A 20,226-nucleotide genomic window follows, 5' to 3' on the forward strand; every position below is an offset into this window, starting at 1 on the left:
CCGGTGAGCCTAGAGCGTGCGCCACCAGGCTTCTCCTGGAACACCGGAATCCCGGTGTGCTCACCAGGCATAGACTGAGACCAGGAGACCCGGGAGCCCACGGGGCGGCTGGCGGCTGGCAGGCCACCTGCACAGGGGATCTGGTGGACTTGTGGTAGGCACCTGCGAAACAGCAGACTGAGACCCTGAACCAGGTGCCAGAGCCACCAGGCTTCTCATGGAACTCTGGAATCCCGGTGTGCTCAGGGGATCCAGACTGAGACCAGGAGCTTCCAGAGAGAGATCAGGTCTTCTGGTGGCTGGCAGCATTAGAAACACAAAGGACAGAGATGCACTAGCCCCAGAATTGAGGCCAGGGACACCAGGTGTGGGGTGCACATCCCAGGATGCTACAGGGTTGAGCAGCACCAACAGTAATGGAGTTAAAGTGGCCAGAACAAGGGTGGAGAACGGGCCGCATTCCCTCTGTTCTGTGACAATTCAGCCTCTGCTGCTCTGACTCTCAGAAAAGGCACAGCAGATCACCAGAGAAAGCCGCCAGGGAACAAAAGCCTGGAAATACTGGTCCAGAGCATGCCCACCCCCATTCACCCTTGCAGGGGACACGGAAACTCTACCCAAACAGGGTTGCCTGAGTATGGGCATGGGAAAATACAAACTCTTAACAATAGAGAACAAATGGATGGTTACCAGAGAGGAGGTGGATAGAGGGATGAGTGAAATAGATGAAGCGGATTAAGAGGACACTTTTCTTGATGACCACTGAGTAATATATAGAATTACTGAATCACTCTATTGTACACCTGAAACGAATGTAACACTGTATGTTAGCTCTACTGGAATTAAAATAAATTTTTAAAAAAGATTTTTCTTTCAGGAACCTCTTTAAAAAAGCTTTTCCTGTGCACTGTGCATAAGCCCTACTTGGGAGGATTCGCTCTACAATAATTATTTACTCTATGACTCGAATTCAGATTTCACTGAGTTCTTACTATGGATCCCAGCCCACGGGAGCCATGGTCCTTTTCTGTCCAGGTTCAGCACCTATGCATTCAAGATTGGAATTAGAGAGACATGTCACTTCACAGTCCAGAAAGCTATTATTGTTTCTGTTTCAGTGTGAGAGAGTCACAGACTTTGGGACAGGTTTCAGAGCAGGTTTATTATGGATCCTGGATCTCTACTTCAATGTTCATTGCCTGGATCCATTTGGCTAATAGGTTGCCTGTGGATGGGCTTGCTTCCAAGCACATACATGGAAGATGCAACGGTGGGTGGGCTTGGTGCGGGACAGGAAGAAGATCAAAAACAGACAAGGGTCCAACCCCTCCCCTGATCCAGGAACTGCTACAGGAGAGGGTACGGGAGGTAGAATCCATGCGAAACTCCAAGGTCACCAGCTGAACACAGAAGGCATAAGTCAAGGGATCTGGAGATGCAGGGGTTGAAGGCTGCTCTGAGCTACCTCTGGGAGGAAGGGAGGGAAGGAATGAGAAGGAGACACTGCCTGCCCCTGGCCCATGCCGGCTGCCCACCGCTCCAAAACACATCAGTCTACACAACTGACACAGCCTGAGCTCAGGATGGGCTGGCTCGGGTCCCTCAATCCTCAGTGGGACAGCTGGCCTCAGGGCTCAGAGACATGCTGAGGGAGATGAGAGGGAAAGCTGTCCCACCCAGGTCATCCCCTCCATGAGCAGACAGCCCTTCAGAACTGCTAAAAAAAAAAACCCCACTAACGGGGCTGAAAGACATGCCATGGATGAACTAAGGCATAGAGATATGTAAAATAATATTCATTTTTAAGTTCAGAGCTGTCCGCTCAGAAAGTGGGGAGAGATTCCCTGAAGAAGACTGAGGGGAGGGCAGGCCATGCTGAAAAGGGAGACATGGCTCTCCTAATTGGGGACCTGCAGCCCCCTTCCAGGGCAGGGCGTCATCCTCGCATCACACGAGATCCATGGAAGTGTTCCATCAGGGCCAGATGTTTGTCTCGAGAAGGCTACCCTGGCATCAGACTGCACAGGGCACCAGGGACGAGGGCCAGATGGAGGACGGACAATACCCCGGAGGCCATGGGGCAAGAGCAGAGTCACATGACCTTGAAGATGATGATGAAAAGCAGGAGGTGGCAGCATGGAGCTGGCACGAAGTACCATGGGAGCAGTGCCCAAAGCTACACTGACTGGGTGCCTCCTGGCCAGGTGTGGCTGACTTCAGTGGGCTCCAGACTAGACCTGACCACAAGTCTAGGAAGTGTGCACCACCCCCGGCCTCCTCTCCCCTTGCTGCTGCTAGGAATCACAGTCACAGACGCTGGGCAGCTTTCGTGGAAACCAAGCAGTGGCTCCCCTGCACGCTGCACCTCTGGTGGTGGTCCAGTGCGACCCTCATGCCTGGCCAGACACTGATGTCTACCTGTCTCCACACAAATCCACAGACAGGAGGGTGTCCCTGAATTCCACAGCACCTGATGAGACAGATCCACAGAACCCAACACCCAGTGGGTCACTAGGGACCTCACCTATGGTCATGGAGCTCACCATACCCTATTTCTGTCGCTTCCCACAGAAAGCCTGCTTCTGATCCCCCACAATACCATACATCCTGGTTGCTGACCTGGGGTAATGCCATGAACCCACATGGCACCTTTCTTTAAGTAAAGGCTATGCCTACACCTCCTAGAAAATATTTAATGAAGTACAAGTCCATCAGGACTATGGTGTGAATGGTAGCACACAGCCTGCATGGTAGTAGTCAGTAATTCTAACAAGGGTTAACCCCACCCCCGTCTCACAAAACCTTCCTCCATCCCACGGAACTCATGCTCTGCCCTCAGAAAACCCTTCAGGAAACAAACCTTTATCTGAATGCTCTCTTCACCTTCTGCTTCAAATCTTGTCCAACCACAATGATATGAAACTAGAAATCAGTCTCAAGAAAAAAATGGGACAGTCAAAAATAGGTGGAGATTGGGGGGCCTGCGTGGATCAGTTGTTAAGGATCTGCCTTCAGCTCAGGTCCTGATCCCAGGATCCTGGGATTTAGCCTGGAATCAGGCTCCTTGCTCAGCGGGAAGCCCGCTTCTCCCTCTCCCACCCCCCTGCTTCCATTCCCTCTTTCACTGTCTCACTCTCTGTCAGATACCTAAATAATCTTAAAAAAATACGTGGAGATTTAACAACAAGCTACTGAACAACCAACAGTCAAAGAAGAAATCAAAAAAGATTTTAGAAGTACCTTGACACTGATGAAAAAGACAACTTACAAAAACATAAGGGATGCAGCAAAAGTAGCTTTACGGGGGACATTCATAGAAACTCAAGTTTTCATCAATCCATGAGAATGGTCTCCAATAAACAACTTGATTTATGTGGTAAAGAAGTAGAAAATAAAACAACAAACAAAGCCCCAAATTAGTAGAAATAAGGAAATAACAAAAAGGAATGCATAAATAAATCCAACGGAGACTAAAAAGACAAAAAAAAAAAACAATGAAAATGAAAGCTGCCTTTTTTGGAAAGATAAACAAAACTGACAAACTTAGCTAGACTCACCAAGAAAGACAGAGGACTCGAATACAATCAGGAAAGAAAGATAATGGATTCCTGTCTCATATCAAAATCAAAAGAACTCTTCAAACTTGGACACAACAACTTCTTGCAAGCCACGTCTCTAAAGGCAAAGGAAATAAAAGCAAAAAAGGAACTATTGGCACTTCACCAAGATAAAAAGCTTCTGCAGGGCAAAGCAAATGATCAACAAAACAAAAAGTCAACCTATGGAATCGAAGAAGATATCTGCAAATGATATTACAGATAAAGGGCTTGTATCCAAGTCTATAAAGAACTCCTCAAACTTGACACCCAAAAAATGGGCAGAAGACACAAAGGGATACTTCTCCAAAGAAGACATACAATGGCCAACAGACACATGAAAAAATGCTCCACATCACTTGCCATCAGGCAAATACAAATCAAAACGACAATGAGATACCACCTTATACCAGTTAGAATGGTTAAAATTAACAACACAGGGGGCACCTGGGTAGTACAGAAGTTAAGCGTCTGTCTTCGGCTAAGGGCGTAATCCTGGCATTACGGGATCGAGCCCCACATCAGGCTCCTCCGCTATGAGCCTGCTTCTTCCTCTCCCACTCCCCCTGCTTGTGTTCCCTCTCTCGCTGGCCATCTCTATCTCTGTGGAATAAATAAATAAAATCTTGAAAAACAAATTAACAAGACAGGAAATTACAAAAAGTCAGAGAGGATATGGAGAAAGGGGAGCCCTCTTACACTACTCGTGAGAATTCAAGCTGGTATAGGCACTTTTGAACAATATGGGGGTTCCTCAAGACATTAAACACAGAGCTATCCTATGACCCACCAATTGCACTACTGGGTATTTACCCTATAGACACAGAGTAATGAAAAGAAGGGACACCTGTATCCCAAAGTTCATAGCAACAATGTCCATAATAGCCAAACTGTGGAAGGAGCCACGATGTCCTTCAGCAAATGAATGGACGAAGAAGATGTGGTTCATCTATACAATGGAATATTACTCAGTCATCAGAAAGGATGAATACCCACCATTTGCACCAAGGTGGATGGACCAGGAGGGGATTATGCTAAGTGAAATTAAGTCAAGCAGAGAAAGACAATTATCATAAGGTTTGACTCCGATGTGGAATGGAAGGAATAGCATGTAACATTAGAAGAAGGAAGGGAAAAGTGAAGGGGGGGGAATGAGAGGGGGACATGAACCATGAGAGACTATTGACACTGGGAAACAAAATGAAGGTTGCAGAAAGGGAGGGTAGGGGAATGGGTAATCCTGGTGATGGGTATTAAGGAGGGCACGTGTCATAATGAGCACTAGGGGTTATATGCAAGCAATGAATCATGGAACACTTCATCAAAAACAAATGAAGTACTGTAGGGTGACTAACATCATTTTAAAAAAGGAGAAAGATATGAAATCCATACAGGAAAACTGTCACTATTTGCAAATGACATGAAATCCCGAAAGATTCCACAAAAAAAAAAAAAACTGTTAATTTAAACAAATTCAAGAAAGCTGCAGGATATAAAGTCAATATACAGAGACCTGTTGTCTTTACTTTTTTTCAGATTTTATTTATTTATTTGAGAGGAAGAGAAAAAGCACATGCAGGGGTAGTGTCAGAAAGAGGGAGAAGCAGACCCTCGATAAGCGGGGAGCCCTACACGGGGCTCAATCCCAGAACTCTGGGATCATGACCTGAGCTGAAGGCAGACACGTCACCTATGGGGCCACCCAGATGACCCAACTTCTTGCATTTCTGTATACTGATGACACACTTTCGCAAAGAGAAATTAAAAAAGCAATGCCATTTACAATTGCATCAAAAAAAATCTAGGAATAAAAGTAACCAAAAATGCGAAAGACATAGTACACTCAACACATGGCAGAAAAGAAATGAAAAACATGTGTGTCGAGGGGGGCAGAATGTGTGGTTCAAAGATTTGGAAGGCAACACAAACAAATGGAAGCATACGCCATGCTCCTTAACTGGAAGAGTTAATTATGTGAACATGTCCATCGTACCCAAAGCAATCGACAGATGTGATGAAATCCCTATCTGAATTCCAGTGGCATTATTCAAGGAAATAGATAACAGTCCTCAAACTTGTATGGAATCACAAAAGGCCCCAAAAACGCAAAGCAACCTGAAGAAAGAAAGGTGCAGTCAACACACTCCTGGATTTCAAGCTAGATTACAAAGATGTTGTCATCAAAACAGGATGGTACTGGCATAAACACAGACCCAAGGTCAGTGGAACAGAACAGAAAGCTCAGAAACTTACCCACAGGTAGATGATCCTAACTTATGACACAGCAGCAGAAGATATGCCATGAGGGAAGGACTGTGTCTACAGTGAGCGGTAACAGGCAAACTGGACACTAAAGGCAGAAGAATATAACTGGGTCAATTTCTTACACCACCAAAATTTTTAATGGATGAATGATTTGAACATAAGACCTGAATCCATAAACCTCCAAGACACAGGTACTAAGTCTCTCGACATAGGTTTTGGCAAAGAGTCTTCAGATCCGACACCAAACGCAAAGAAACAAAAGCAAAAATAAACAAGTGGAACAACTTCAAACTGAAATCTTCCACTTGGCAAAAGAAACCAGCAAAAACTTAAAAGGCCACTGACCCAATAAGAAAAAATATCTGCGAATCATATGTGTGAGAAGAGGCTAATATCCAAAATACACACAACACTCGTACAAATCAAAACAAAAAAAATCTGTATTAAAAAATGGGAGAATATGTGAATAGATACTTTCCAAAGATGGCACACAGGTGCCAACAGACAGAGAAAGTTATTCGACATCACTTAATATCGACAGGGAAACATCATCAAACCCACAATCGGCTATCCCCTCACAATTGTTGGAACAGCAATTTTCCCAGAGACAGACACCAGGTGGGTTCAAGGGTGTGCAGACAAGGAGACACTGTGCACTGTTGGTGGGAATGGAAATTGGTGCAGCCATTGTGACAAACGGTATGGAGGTTCCTGAAAAAATAAATACAACTGCCACATGACCCAGTAATGGCTCTACAGAGTATTGATTTGGAGAACACAAAAATACTGCCTCAAAAAGACAGATGCACTCCCACGTTCACTGCAGCATTATTCACAAGAACCAGACATGGAAACACAGACCTTGGGGTCCTTATGCCAAGTAACTCAGACACAGAAAGACCAATACCAGATGCTCTCATGTACATTCCACGAGGAATAAACAAATACTGAACGCATAGATACTGAGAGCAGATTGGTAGGTGCCAGATTCGGAGATGGGGTGCTAGAAACGGGTGAAGGTGGTCAAAGTCTCAATGTTTGAGTGAGAAAATCCGACAGTCATGAAATGTTCTGTCCAGCATGGAGACTAAAACTAACCCTGCAGCATGGGGTATAGGTTTCCCTGCTCTTTGAAAGTACAGGGCTTCTGAGAAACCTTGCACAGCAGAAATGGTGTCAAGAAGGAATGACCATTAATTTACACGGAATAATTAGACAGTGTGCTCAGACTCCAAAATTCCTCTCTTTGGCTTTTCTTAGGCCTCAGGACACAAGTTTCTAACGGAGGCCCAGCATAAATGAAGATATAGCAGAAGCAGAGGCTCACAGACACCATTCAAAATGCTGGTGGCTGGATGCGGAGAGCGGATCCCAGCGGAAGGACCTGGTTGGGGTGCACGCCGCCTCTGTCGTGCTTCTCCCCAAAACAGATGCTGAACGCTATTCTCACTGTTCACCTTTTTTCATAAGAGGGAAATCCTCTTCAGGTCTCTTCCTCTTACTGAAGCTGGGTAATAACATAGTTCTTTCAAGAAAGCCCAGTGTCTTACTGTGAACGTTTAAAAAGTGGGGGATACTTGTACTTGAGCATTGCTGAGGGAGGAGATGTGAAAGGTACTCCCAGACACAAACCTCAGCAGATCCACCGGGAAAGGCACTTTCCTCAGCATGCAGAACACGGACTACCTCCTACCCCCTGAGAAAACCTCTCCTTCCCCTCGATCAGGAAAACCCACAACAGATGGGATTTACCCCAATTCCTCCGTTCTCCAGCTCCTAATAGCTAACCCATCAGCAAATCCTGCGAGCTCCATCTTCAAAATGGACCCAGAATAGGTCTAACCACTCCATCCAAGGGCGCCTGTCTGGTCCACAGTGCCTGAGATCCTGGAAAAGATTCGTCATTGACCTCCCTTGCCATCTTCAACCCTCTGTCATCTGTTCTCAACACTGCAGCCAGGATGGCCCAGTGAAACAGGGTCTCATGGGGTTATAGCCCTGGAATGGCTTTCTGACACCTCTCTGAGGTCATGTCCTAAGCTGTCTCCTGTGGCCACAGGGCCTTCTTGCTGCTCCTGGACATACCTGAAATTCTCCTGCCCCAGAGCCTTTGCACATGCTTTCCCTTCTGTTAAGAATGCTCTTGATGTGTTCTCACTCAACTTCGGAGAAGTCTGAATTGGAGTGACAGGAACAGAAGATGAGGCTGTGTGTTGGGTGAGGATGGCGGCCCAGAAGAAGGTTCTCTGCCAGCTCTCAGCCAGTGCCTCACTTGTCCTCAGCCAGGGACTTGCACACAGCCCTCACCTGTCACAACTCTCACCCAGGAGACCCACAGCCACCCCTGGAGCCCACCCTGAACACACCCTGCTGCAGAATGCATTCAGCTCTCCTCTGGGACCCCTGTCAGCTTTACCCAGACCTGGAACTCCCCTGTCTCCTGCAAAGCTCCCGGATTCCCCCTCTGCTTCCAAAATCACACTGACATAAAGCTTTCATGAGAAAGCTATAATGCTAACAAATGAAAGGTTCACACCTGCTTTCCCCTTCTGTTGCCTCTCTCTCCACCTTCTTTCCTACCTGTGCAAACTGTAAAATATCATTGGAACATGAACATGCTCTGAGACCTGAATCTTTCATTGCAGCTTTCTGAGGACTCCTTATGTGATAAGAAACTAGTGTATCCTACAACAGGGTGTTTCACATCTCTCATCTATAGAATAGTACAGCCCAAATCACTACAATTTTACCTCACTCTTCATGAAGCAGAACACTTTTTCCTTTCTTCTTTTACTTAAATTCCAGGTAGTTCACATGCCATGGAATATTCGCTTCAGGGGTAGGATTTAGTGATTCCTCACCTGCATACAGTACCCGGTGCTCATCACAAGTGCCCTCCTTAATACCCCTCACCCATTTAACTCTTCCCCCCATGCCCCTGTCCTGCAGCAACACTCAGTTTGTTCTCCAAGTTTGAGTCTATTTCCTTGTTTGCCTCTCTCTTCACCCCTCCACTCTGTTCATCTGTTTTCTTTCTGAAATTCCACAAGCGTGGGAGCATAGGATATTTCTCTTTCCTCAAATATTTTGCTTAGCTTGATACACTCTAGGTCCATCCACATCCTTGCAAAGGGTAAGATTTCATTCTTTTTGAAGCTGGGTCATATTCCATTATATATATGTATCCCACTTCTGCTTTATCCATTCATCAGTGCATAGACTTTGGGATTCTCTCCATAGTTTGGCTACTGTGGACATTGCTGCTATAAACATCATGGTGCATGTACCCCCTTTGAATCTGCATTTTTGTATCCTTTGGGTAAATACCTAGGAGAGCAATTGCTGGATCATGGGGTTGTTCAATGTTTAACTTTTTGAGGAACCCCCACACTGTTTCCTAGACTGGCTGCACCACTTTGCATTGCCACCAACAGGATGGGAGTGTTCCCCTTTAAGCAGAACATTATCTGCTGGCAATTTCATAAGATGAAGCAAAACCTCTGTGAGATGCACCCAGGGTCAGGCAAGCAGTTGCAGACTTCACCCCAAGGCTCCTGACGCCAAGCCCCTTGAAGCCACCAGCATGCCACTATCCAAAAGAATTCCCAGACTCTCCTTCTGACTCCACCACCAAAGAAACTACAGAGAGAATATGGCACCTCAAAATATCGAGATAATACATTTAGTAAAACTAGAAAGTCAAGCTCAACTTTTAAACAGGAACAGGCCGCTTTGGATAATTTTTAATTTTCCCTCCAACCTAATTTTAACTCTTCTGATGAATAAACTAATCAATGATGAAACATCACCTTTGTCAAATGACATCATCCAAGTCTGTATCAGATGAAAAAAAGCCACCTAACTCTTGATGCTTGCCACTCAACCATATCTTAGGCCCAATTGAATAAACACTGTTAGATGAAGGAACAAATTAGATGTTACAAACAGGCACAGAGTGAATCTCACCTCCCCTTTCTAATAAAAGATGGTTCCTAGGAAACAGATGGTCAAAATACATTTGTAAGCAATAAATGGACAGACAAATTGTGATCCCCTGCAAAGTTCTACCTGCAGGGAAACTAAGTAATTCTTGCACCAAACCCAGAATGCTGACAGCTACTTCAATTTTACTTTGTGGCTCAACTAGAGAAAAGAGAAAAGCCCAGGAGGTTTTGGGATAATGAGAGGTTTTACCTCCAGCCCTGACATAGATAGGACATTTTGCCAAACATACCTGTGCTTTCTCTGAACACTGGCGTCCTGTGACAAGCTGCCTCGCTGACTCCGATGCTGACGTTCAAAACCTCGGGGGTCTTGGAGCCAGACCAGAGAAGTGTTGTCACCTGGGGACAAGAAGTCACCTCTGACCTAAAGCCTGCACACCTGCTTCGGTTTCTGGGCGAAGGGGTAACACATACTTGTTGTTTAGCAGTAATTATCTTCATTCTCAATAGACCAATGACCTTGCCTTTTCTGGAAAGCAGGCTTACTCTTCTAAAGAAACCCTCAATTCGTCTATTCCCAATAAAACTAGAGTGGAACCTTTATTTCTCACTTAAATAGAAAACACTGTTATTATCGACATTGCGTGAATGAACTTTAAAAACATTTTAGAGAGAAAGGAAGAGACCTTTATTCAAACCCAAGTCAGGACAGCTTCCTGGGAGACACAATCTTCACCAAGAAGGGAGTGCTCCGGGGAAGGAACATTTGGGGCAGGCTTATATATTTTTTTCTGTTTTCTTTTAAGTACAGAGTTACACACCACAATGAGGATATTCTTAGATTCTAGAAAGTGACAGACTCTTTCTTATGTTTTCAGTATGTACATGTCAGTATGACTTTAATCTTATGGGAGCCAAAGAGGTTCTTTATTTTTTCTTATCTTTATGTTGGCATTTTTGGTTATTGTTTTCTTCTCGAAGCAGATGTACAACATGTGATTGGGGCAGAAATAGGGCCCATGCTTTCAGGTTTTGCCCAATCAATTTGAGCCGGGTAAAATGTTAAAGGATAGCTTCCCTGGGAGCCCAGGATCAGGGTCCACAGATGATATAAGATAAAAATTACTTTCATCATTATAATTACTCCTAAATGGAGGAATTTGAGACAAAAGCACCTTTCACAAGAGTACCAAGAAATCAAAATGATGCCCACAGAAGGCTACCTGCTCCATGGTCAGCACAGGTAACAGAAGTGTTCACAGTCTCTGGACTCCTGCCCTTCTCCTGCCCAAATCTATGAAGCACACAGACCACTTAAAATCAGAATTGTAGAACTGCTAGACACCTTAGAGATGTCTGGCACCATTCCCTTGGACTGCAGAATAAAACACAATAGCTCGTTGTCACAAACTAATTTCAACACGAAGTGCCCCCTGGATGCACTAAGTTCTTTCTCTGCAAATGTTGACTAATGTAAGTGACAGTCATACCATATAAACACTATGATGGCTGGGAAGTAATCGTAGGTAAGGGAATATTTTAGCCATATTTATAAGCATTGGCTCACTTTGTAGAAGAGGCTGAGCTGAGTGTTTTTAAATACTATTTCAGACCTGTTTTACAGCACCTTCTGAACATACCAGAGCCTGAATGGACTAAAAAAGATAGTTGGTTTCAGTAACTTTAATACCAGAAAAATATTATACTGTCTCTATTCCTAAGGATCTTTGAGTATCTTACCCAGAGGTCCTCCACTGAGATAATGATCTTAATGATCACCATGGGCAGATGTGAAAAGGCCCGCTGAATTCGTTCCAGTTTTCCACATGACAAGAAAATCCTGATACTTGATAGGTTTCCAGATCGAGAAGACCAGAGATAAGAGGGAAATAGTACCCTGTATGGAACAACAAGCGATTTGGAGTCAGTTTGGGGATCCCACTTAGGTTTCTGACACTAAAATCCTCTGTGACTCATATCATCCGAGTCCCTTTCTAACCGTCTGAAAATGTGCCTAAAAATATCTACACCCTAGTTGGGAAGTTTAAGAGGCAGAATGCTACAAAGAGCCAGTATGATGTCTCTCAAGAACAAGATCTCAGGAAGCCATAATTGCTATTGGGTCTATTGCTTTTCCAGAATAAAGTACACATGTTGAATCCATATTTCGAATAGATGACTGACCAGATGATTTTCAAACCTGAAGGAATGCCAAGAAGTCACTCTTGTGTCATATTTCACTCAGAAATCATGTTGTTGGACTGGTGAGGATGATACGATAGCAACGTCATCACTAAGAGTGGGGAGCTTCTAATTTCCATACGGCCATGTTGACCCCCTTAGCTCAAAGCCACCAGAGAGGGCAGCTGGGTAGTGGGCACCGTCATCATTATGAGTGGGCAGCTTCCCATTTCCATATGGCCATGTTGACCCCCTTAGCTCAGGACCACCAGAAAGGACAGCTGAGGGGGACCACAGGCCAAGCCTGCCAGGTGTGGCTGGGGTAGGCAGAACTCTGACTTAAGGCTCAACTCCTGTCTAGGTTATTATAATGCTCTTCACAAAGAAAGTGCCATTGTGTGTGAGCCCTCATGTAGAAAAGGTTCAGAATTTCCATTGAGATTCCCTCTCTGACCTTTAGGATATGTAGCAAAGTTCCATTTAATTTTAAACACTGAAGGACTTCTTGATTTTCTTTTCGCTATGACTGTGGCTCAATTCCCCTGTGGTCTAAGAATAGAATCTAGTTAATTTCAGGGTTTAACATTTGTAGACTTGATTCTTGGCCCCACCTATCATCTATTTGGGTAAAGATCTATGACCACTTGAAAATAATGTATTCTGCACTTATTATGGAATGTTCCCTATATGTCAATTAGGTCACATTTGTTACCAATGTTTTGTCTGCTTTTTCTTTCAGATATTGAGAAAGGTATATTAAAATCTTCAAACAATGATGCTCTATTTATTGTGACATCGGAGAATGTACCAGTGTTTTAAGGCAAGAGAAACAAAAAGGATAAGAATTGAGGGGATAATTGTGACTATTCACAGATAATACGATTGTGTACATAGAAAATCAAAAACAGTGTTTAAATATCATATTAGAATTAAAAATGCAATTTAAAATAATAATAATAATAATAATAATAATAATAATAATAATAATAAAAGAGGTTTCCTGGGAAACAGATGGTCAAAATACATTTGTAAGCAATAAATGGGCAGAGAAATTGGATTGTAGCTTCCCATTGGACAGTTTCTGAAGAAAACGTAGAACCTGTCAATCTTGGGGTATGACATAGGGTGCACTAACCATTTAAAAGAATTCAGTGGGACTTCATAAAAATGTGACATTTGTAAGCAATAAATGGACCGAGAAAATGGATTGTAGCTTCCCATTGGACAGTTTCTGAAAGAAAACGTAGAACCTGTCAATCTTGGGGTAGGACATAGGGTGCACTAACCATTTAAAAGAATTCAGTGGGACTTCATAAAAATGTGACATTTCTCCGTATCTTATGACCATAAGAAAATGAAAAAGTGAACCGCAGGCTGGGAAGTAAAGATTTGCAATACACACACTGACAAAAACTTGTCAATAAATAATTCCTACTCATCAACCATAGAGTCTATTTATAAACGAATACTTCACAAAAGATTGACTGATGGCCAATAAGAACAGGAAAGGGTGCTCTACAGTATTATTTTCAGGAACAGCAAAGCCTTTCCTAAAATGAAAACATACAAACAAACCAGTATTCCCTAGATGGATGACGTCCTTATTTCTGAGGACAGCTTGAAGAACAGACTAGCATCAAAGTAAAGTGATGGGATTCCTGACACTCAGAGGATGGACAATTGACCTCAAACTACAGTACAATTTCTAGGCATCATTTGTTCCTCTGAAGGCAGACAACTACCACACCCCTTCCTCCACCACACAGGTTGCTTCCCAACCCCTACCATAAAAGAAGAAGATGAGAAACAGATAGGACTAGTAGGAAATAGCAAAAATCACATGTGGGGATTATCCTGAAACACACTGATCACATAACTAGTGTAAGGAAGTGTAGGGAACTGACAAGGACAGAGACTCAAGAGGTACTTCTTTGGGAAATGCTGTCTGAAATCGTCACACCTTGGTACCAGCTAATGAGGGCTCTGACCATACACTAGGGCTTGCTCACAAGGATCTGCAACACCATCCCTGAGGACTTCAAGACCTCAAAGCTTGCCTGATTGACTATTGGACTAAGAGATTCCCATGTTCTGAAAACAGATACCAACTCATTGAAAGGTTCACCTGGGCTCTCTCGAAGGCCCTACAAGAAGCTGAACCATTCACTGAAAATCAATTACACACACACACACACACACACACACACACACACACACACACACCTGTCATTTCACCAATTACTTAAACATTCAAGGTTCTTCCTACCTTTTCTTTTACACATTGATATTTATACTCACATGAAATGTCATCATTTCTAATGAACACTGATGTCAAAATAGAGATCCATTGACACAATATTCACAAAATGAAACTTCCCTGCTGTAATTTTCAATATAGCATTTTTTAAAGATCATACATATTTTAGATTTTTGGTAACTTTTACAGGAGAAGATCAGCATTGAAAAACTCTGAATACTTGACAATGAGTTTTAAGCCTAGAGAACAAAAATTGTCCAATTTCATAGATAATAAGGAACCAAAGGGAAAGCATGGAAGCTGTAGTCGAATAATTTTACACATATGTATCCTCTCTTATTCTACTACTGAGGGGCGTGTTTTATTACCACTATACATGCATCAATTGTCTTCCACGTGCACCTGCACAGGTATAATGAATTACTACAGTAGAATGAAATGTCTGGGAACTACTTGGCGGCATCTATAATGAACAATGAAATTTTGATCTTATATTTGGTGAACTTCTACTGTCTGTCCCTTTAGACAATGGACCCTAAACAGAAGGGGGAATGAACCACGAGCGACTATGGACTCTGGGAAACAAACTGAGGGCTTCAGAGGGGAGAGGGGTGGGGGATTGGGATGGTCCAGTGATGGGTATTAAGGAAGGTACATATTGCATGGAGCACTGGGTGTTATATGCAAATAATGAATCACGGAACACTACATCAAAATCTAAGGAAATACTGTATAGTGACTAACATATCATAATAAAAAATTATTATTAGAAAAAAATTAAAGGTAAAAAAAAAACCAATACAGCTTCTCTGTTTCAAGAACAATCACAATTGAGAAAAAACTAACTTCCAATCCCTAAAGCAAAACACAGACCAAGTTCCATTTCACTCCCCTTTATTCACATTCTCTGTGGGTTCTAAGCTATTTCCCTACCTCCTTTCCTGCTGAGCAGGGAGCCTCGGCTCGATCCCAGAACCCTGGGATCATAACCTGAGCCAAAGGCACATACTTAACTGGCTGAGCCAGCCAGGAGCCCCAGCTCCATGTTTTTCTTAAGCAAAAGGACACTTTCTCACAATGCCTTCACATGACTTCACATGATACCAGAGACCTGCATTTGCTTTTAGGAGGTTGCAGATGAAGGCAATTGCAAACTCTTACAGTGGTTTATCAAATACAGTGACCTGCCTGGTGACAGTGAAACCCTTATGAGCCCACGAGAGGGTGCTGTGACACTCAGCTGTGGCTGGGCTGGCACAGAGAACCAAATCCATTTCCCTGCCTGATGTCTGTGAGGAACAGATGCCCCCACTGTGAATGAGACCCTGCCACTGAGCTGTCCAGAGATGGCCATCCTCACGGAGGATGAGGATAAAGGACAATGCCTGAGGAGACCTCATCTGTCTCTTTTATCTTTTCATATTTTCGACAGTGGACAAATCACTGCCTAGGAGTCCCCAACTACCTTAGTATCATCTGTGAATGGCCAAGAGGTTTTACAAAACACTTAAGATTTTGACCTCACAAATGCCTACAACCACTTACCATAGGGATTCAACATTAAGCAAAGATACTGTTCGTTGGAAGAGAGGTCCTGCCCACTGTTGTTTCTCACTTATATGCTCATCTTCCTTACCTCATGGTAACATAACCACCTTGATTCCTGCTGCCGTCTTCAGGAAGGCTGATGTGACTTGTCGGGCATTACTCTGACATCATTCTTTCTTAGCAATAAGATGTGGACATTTCCCTAGTCCTACACACCCAAAGTTGAATCGGAATCAGGATTGAGGAGGCTGATGAGAGTTGAAGGTGTTTTCCTGTACACGGTGGTTTATTACCAATAAGGATGGGTCAGAGTCCTCGAAATTCCAGAACCTTTTCATTAATGCTTCCTACTTGTGAAAGATGATGTACATTGTCTTTCCCTGTATAGTGTGGTGACTCAGAGAAAAGTGCTTAGCCCTTTCGTCAGACTTCCACGACCACCTTGGGGCTGGCTTCCATATTCAGAAAGGATGATGTTAGGGCTAAGAGCGTTCCTGTACACTGTTATTTCTTACAGATAAGTGTATGGCATTTTTGTTACATTGCCAGAACCACTTAGCGCGGGCTTGCCGGCCTCCTGGGGACGAACCCTAACCGTAGGTCGGCCCCCGAGTGGCCTCTCCCAAGGGGCCTGGCACCACAACGCCAGGGATTGGGGATCCCCGAGCCCAGCGCCGGAGTCACCCTGCCACCCCACAGCAACCCGGGTTGCTAGGGGGGCCGCCAGTCTTTCAGGGCGAGAGAACGGGCAGGGCCCTCCAAGCCCCCAGCGACTTTTGAAGTCCCCCCGCGCCAAAATGCTTTGGTCCACATTCCCTCTCGCCAGTGCCCTCACCTCGGCCTGCCCCTACGCCTGCCGCAGAGCTGGGGGAACGGGCCTGCTGCACTCCTGGGGGCTAACACTTACCCTAGGTCGGTCCCTGAGGTGCCCCTCCCAAGGAGCCTGGCACCTCAATGCCGGGGATTTGGGAACCCCGAGCCCCAGTGCTGGACTCACTCTGCCACCCCCAAGCTCCCAGGGCGCTAGGGTCGTTGCCAGTCATTCAGGAAGGGAGAACGGGCAGGGCCCTCTGATCTGCCTGCGACCTTCAAAGGCCCCCCATGCAAAAACTCTGGCTCCCACTCTCCTGCTCGCCAGCACCCTAACCTCGGCCCACCCCTAAGCTCGCTGCAGAGCTGGCGGATCAGGCCTGCTGGCTTCCTGGGGGCTAACCCTATCCCTTGGTCGCCCTCAAATGGCCCCTCCCAAGTGGCCTGGCGCCGCATGCCAGGGATTGGGGACCCCCAACTCCCAGTGCCGGACGCACCCTGCCGCCCCACCACCACGTGGGGCACTAGGGGCTTTGCCAGTCCTTCAGGGCAACAGAACGGGCAGGACCCTCCGAGTCACCTGTGACCTTCGAAGGCACCCCGAGCCAAAGCCAAAATGCTCTGGCCCACGCTCCCGCTCGCCAGCGCCCTCACCTCGGCCTGCCCCTCCACTCGCCCCACAGCTGGTGGAGCAAGCCTGCCAGCCTCCTGTGCGCTAACCCTAACCCTAGGGCGGCGCCGAAGAGGCCGGGTACCGCAACGCCAGGGATGGGGTGCCCCCGAGCCCCTGCACCAGACTCAACTTGCCACCACCCGGCCACCCAGTTTGCTAGGGGCGCCGTGCGTCATTCAGGGCAGGAGAATGGGCAGGGCCCTCCGAGCCTTCTGCGACCTTTGAAGCCCCCCATGCCAAAACGCTTGGGCCCACACTCCTTCTCACCAGCGCCCTCATCTTGGCCTGCCCCTCCGCTCGCCTGACAGCCGGCTGATCAGGCCTGCCGGCCTCCTGTGGGCTAACACGATCACTAGGGCGGCCCCCGAGGGGCCCCTCCCAAGGGGCCTGGCACCGCAAAGCCGGGGATTTGGGACCACAGAGCCCCAGCGTTAGATTCAACCTGCCGCCCTGCCACTACCCGGGCCGCTAGGGGCGCCGCCGGTCATTCAGGGCGGAAGAATGGGAAGGGCCTTTCGAGCCCCCGGCCACCTTTGAAGGCCCCCCACGCCAAAACGCTTGGGCACACGCTCCCGCTCTCCAGCGCCCACACCTCGGCCTGCCCCTCCGCTCGCTGCACAGCCGGCGGATCGGGCCTCTGGCCCCCTGGGGGCTAACCCTAAACCTAGGTCGGCCCTCGAGGGGCTCATCCGATGGGGCCTGGCGCCACGTCTCTGATTGCTGAACCCCGAGCTGCAGCGCCAGACTCACTGTGCTGCCCCACCGACACCCGGGCCGCTAGCGGCGCCGCCGGTCATTCAGGGCGTGAGAACGGGCAGGGCCCTCCAAGCCCCAGACGACCTTCAAAGGTACCTCCGCCAAAATGCTTCAGCCCACACTCCCGCTCGCCAGCGCCCTCACCTCGGCCCGTCCCTCCACTCGCCACACAACTGGCAGATCGGGCCTGCCGGCCTCCTGGGGGCTAATCCTAATCCTAGGTCAGCCCCCGAGGAGCCCCTCCCAAGGGGCCTAGAGCCGCAACGCCGGGGATTGGGGACCCCTGAGCCCCAGTGTCAGACTCACCCTGCCGGACCGCCGCCACCCGGGCCACTATGGGCGCCACTGGTCACTCAGGGCGGGAGAACGGGCAGGGCCCTCCGAGCCCCTGGCGACTTTCGAAGGTCCCCCGCACCAAAACGCTTGGGCCCGGGCTCACTCTCTCCAGCGCCCTCACATCGGCCCATCCCTCCGTTCGCCACACAGCCAGCGGATCGGGCCTACCGGCCTCCTGGGGGTTAACCCTAAGCCTAGGTCGGCCCCCGAGGGGCACCTCCCAAGGGGCCTGGCGCCACAACACCGGGGATTGGGGACCCCAGAGCCCCAGTGTTGGACTCAACCTGCCACCCCCGCCGCCACCCGGGCCAGTAGGGGCGCTGCCGGTCATTCAGGGCGGAGGAATGTGAAGGGCCCTCCGAGCCACCGGAGACCTTCGAAGGCCCCCCGCGCCAAAACACTTGGGCCCACGCTCCCGCTAGTCAGTGCCCTCACTTCGGCCCGCCCCTCTGCTCGCCGCACAGCTGGCAGATCGGGCCTGCCGGCTTCCTGGGGGCTAACCCTAACCCTAGGTCGGCCCCCGAGTGGTCCATTCCAAGGAGCCTGGCAGCGCAACACCGGGGATTGCGAACCCCCGAGCCCCAGCGCCGGACTCATCCTGCCGCCCCGCCGCCACCCGGCTGCTAGGGGCGCCGCAGGATATTCAGTGTGGGAGAAGGGACAGGGCCCTCGGAGTCCCTGTCTTCCTTCGAAGGCCCACCAAGCCAAAACGCTTGGGCCCACGCTCCGGCTCGCCAGCGCCTTCACCTCCGCGCCCCTCCGCTCGCCGCACAACTGGCGGATCGGGCCTGATGGCCTCCTGGGGGCTGACACTAACCCTAGGTCGGCTCCCGAGGGGCCCCTCCCAAGGGGTCTGGCATGGCAAAGCCGGAGATTGGGACCCCCGAGCCCCAGCCAGGACTCACCTTGCTGTCCCGCTGCCACCTGGACCGCTAGGGGCACCGCCGGTCATTCAGAGCGGGAGAACAAGCGGGGCTCTCCTAGCCCACGACGACATTCGAAGGAGCCCCGTGCCAAAATGCTTGGGCCCACGGTCCCATTCGCCAGTGCCCTCACTTCGGCCCGCCCCTCCCCTCGCCCCACAGCCGGCAGATCGGGCCTGCCGGCCTCCTGGGGGCTAACCCTAACCCTAGGTTGGCCCCGGAGGGGCTCGTACGATGGGGCCTGGCGCCACAACGTGTCTGATTGCTGACCCCCGAGCCGCAGCGCCAGACTCACCTTGCCGCCCCGCCAACACCCAGGCCACTAGCGGCGCCACTGATCATTCAGGGTGTGAGAACAGGCAGGGCCTTCTAAGCCCCGGATGGCCTTTGAAGGCACCCCGCGCCAAAACGCTTGGGCCCACGATCACGCTTGCCTGTGCCCTCAGCTCGGCCTGCCCCTCCACTCGCTGCACAGATGGAGGATCTGGGCTGCCGGCCTCCAGGGGGCTAACCCTAACCCTAGGTTGGCCCCCAAGGAGCCCCTCCCAAGGGGCCTGGCCTCGCAACGCAGGGATTGCGAACCCCCGAACCCGAGCTCAGAACACACCATGCCGCCCCGCCGCCACCCGGCCCGCTAGGGGCGCCGCCGGTCATTCAGGGCAGGAGAATGGGTAGGTCCCTCCAAGCCCCTGGCAAACTTCAAAGTCTCCCCGCGCCAAAACGCTTGGGCCCACGCTCCGGCTCGCCAACGCTTCACCTCGGCCCGCCCCTCCGATCGCCACGCAGCCGGGGGATCAGGCCTGCCAGCATATTTGGGACTAACCCTAACACTAGGTCGGCCCCTGAGGGGCCCTTCCCAAGGGGCCTGGCCCACAACATCAGGGATTCGAACCCCCGAGCCCCAGCGCCGGACTCACCCTGCGGCTCAACTGCCACC

The sequence above is a fragment of the Ursus americanus genome, chromosome 15 (genome assembly GCF_024610735.1).
Source record: "Ursus americanus isolate L20-20 chromosome 15, mUrsAme1.1.p, whole genome shotgun sequence".
In the NCBI taxonomy this organism is placed as follows: Eukaryota; Metazoa; Chordata; class Mammalia; order Carnivora; family Ursidae; genus Ursus; species Ursus americanus.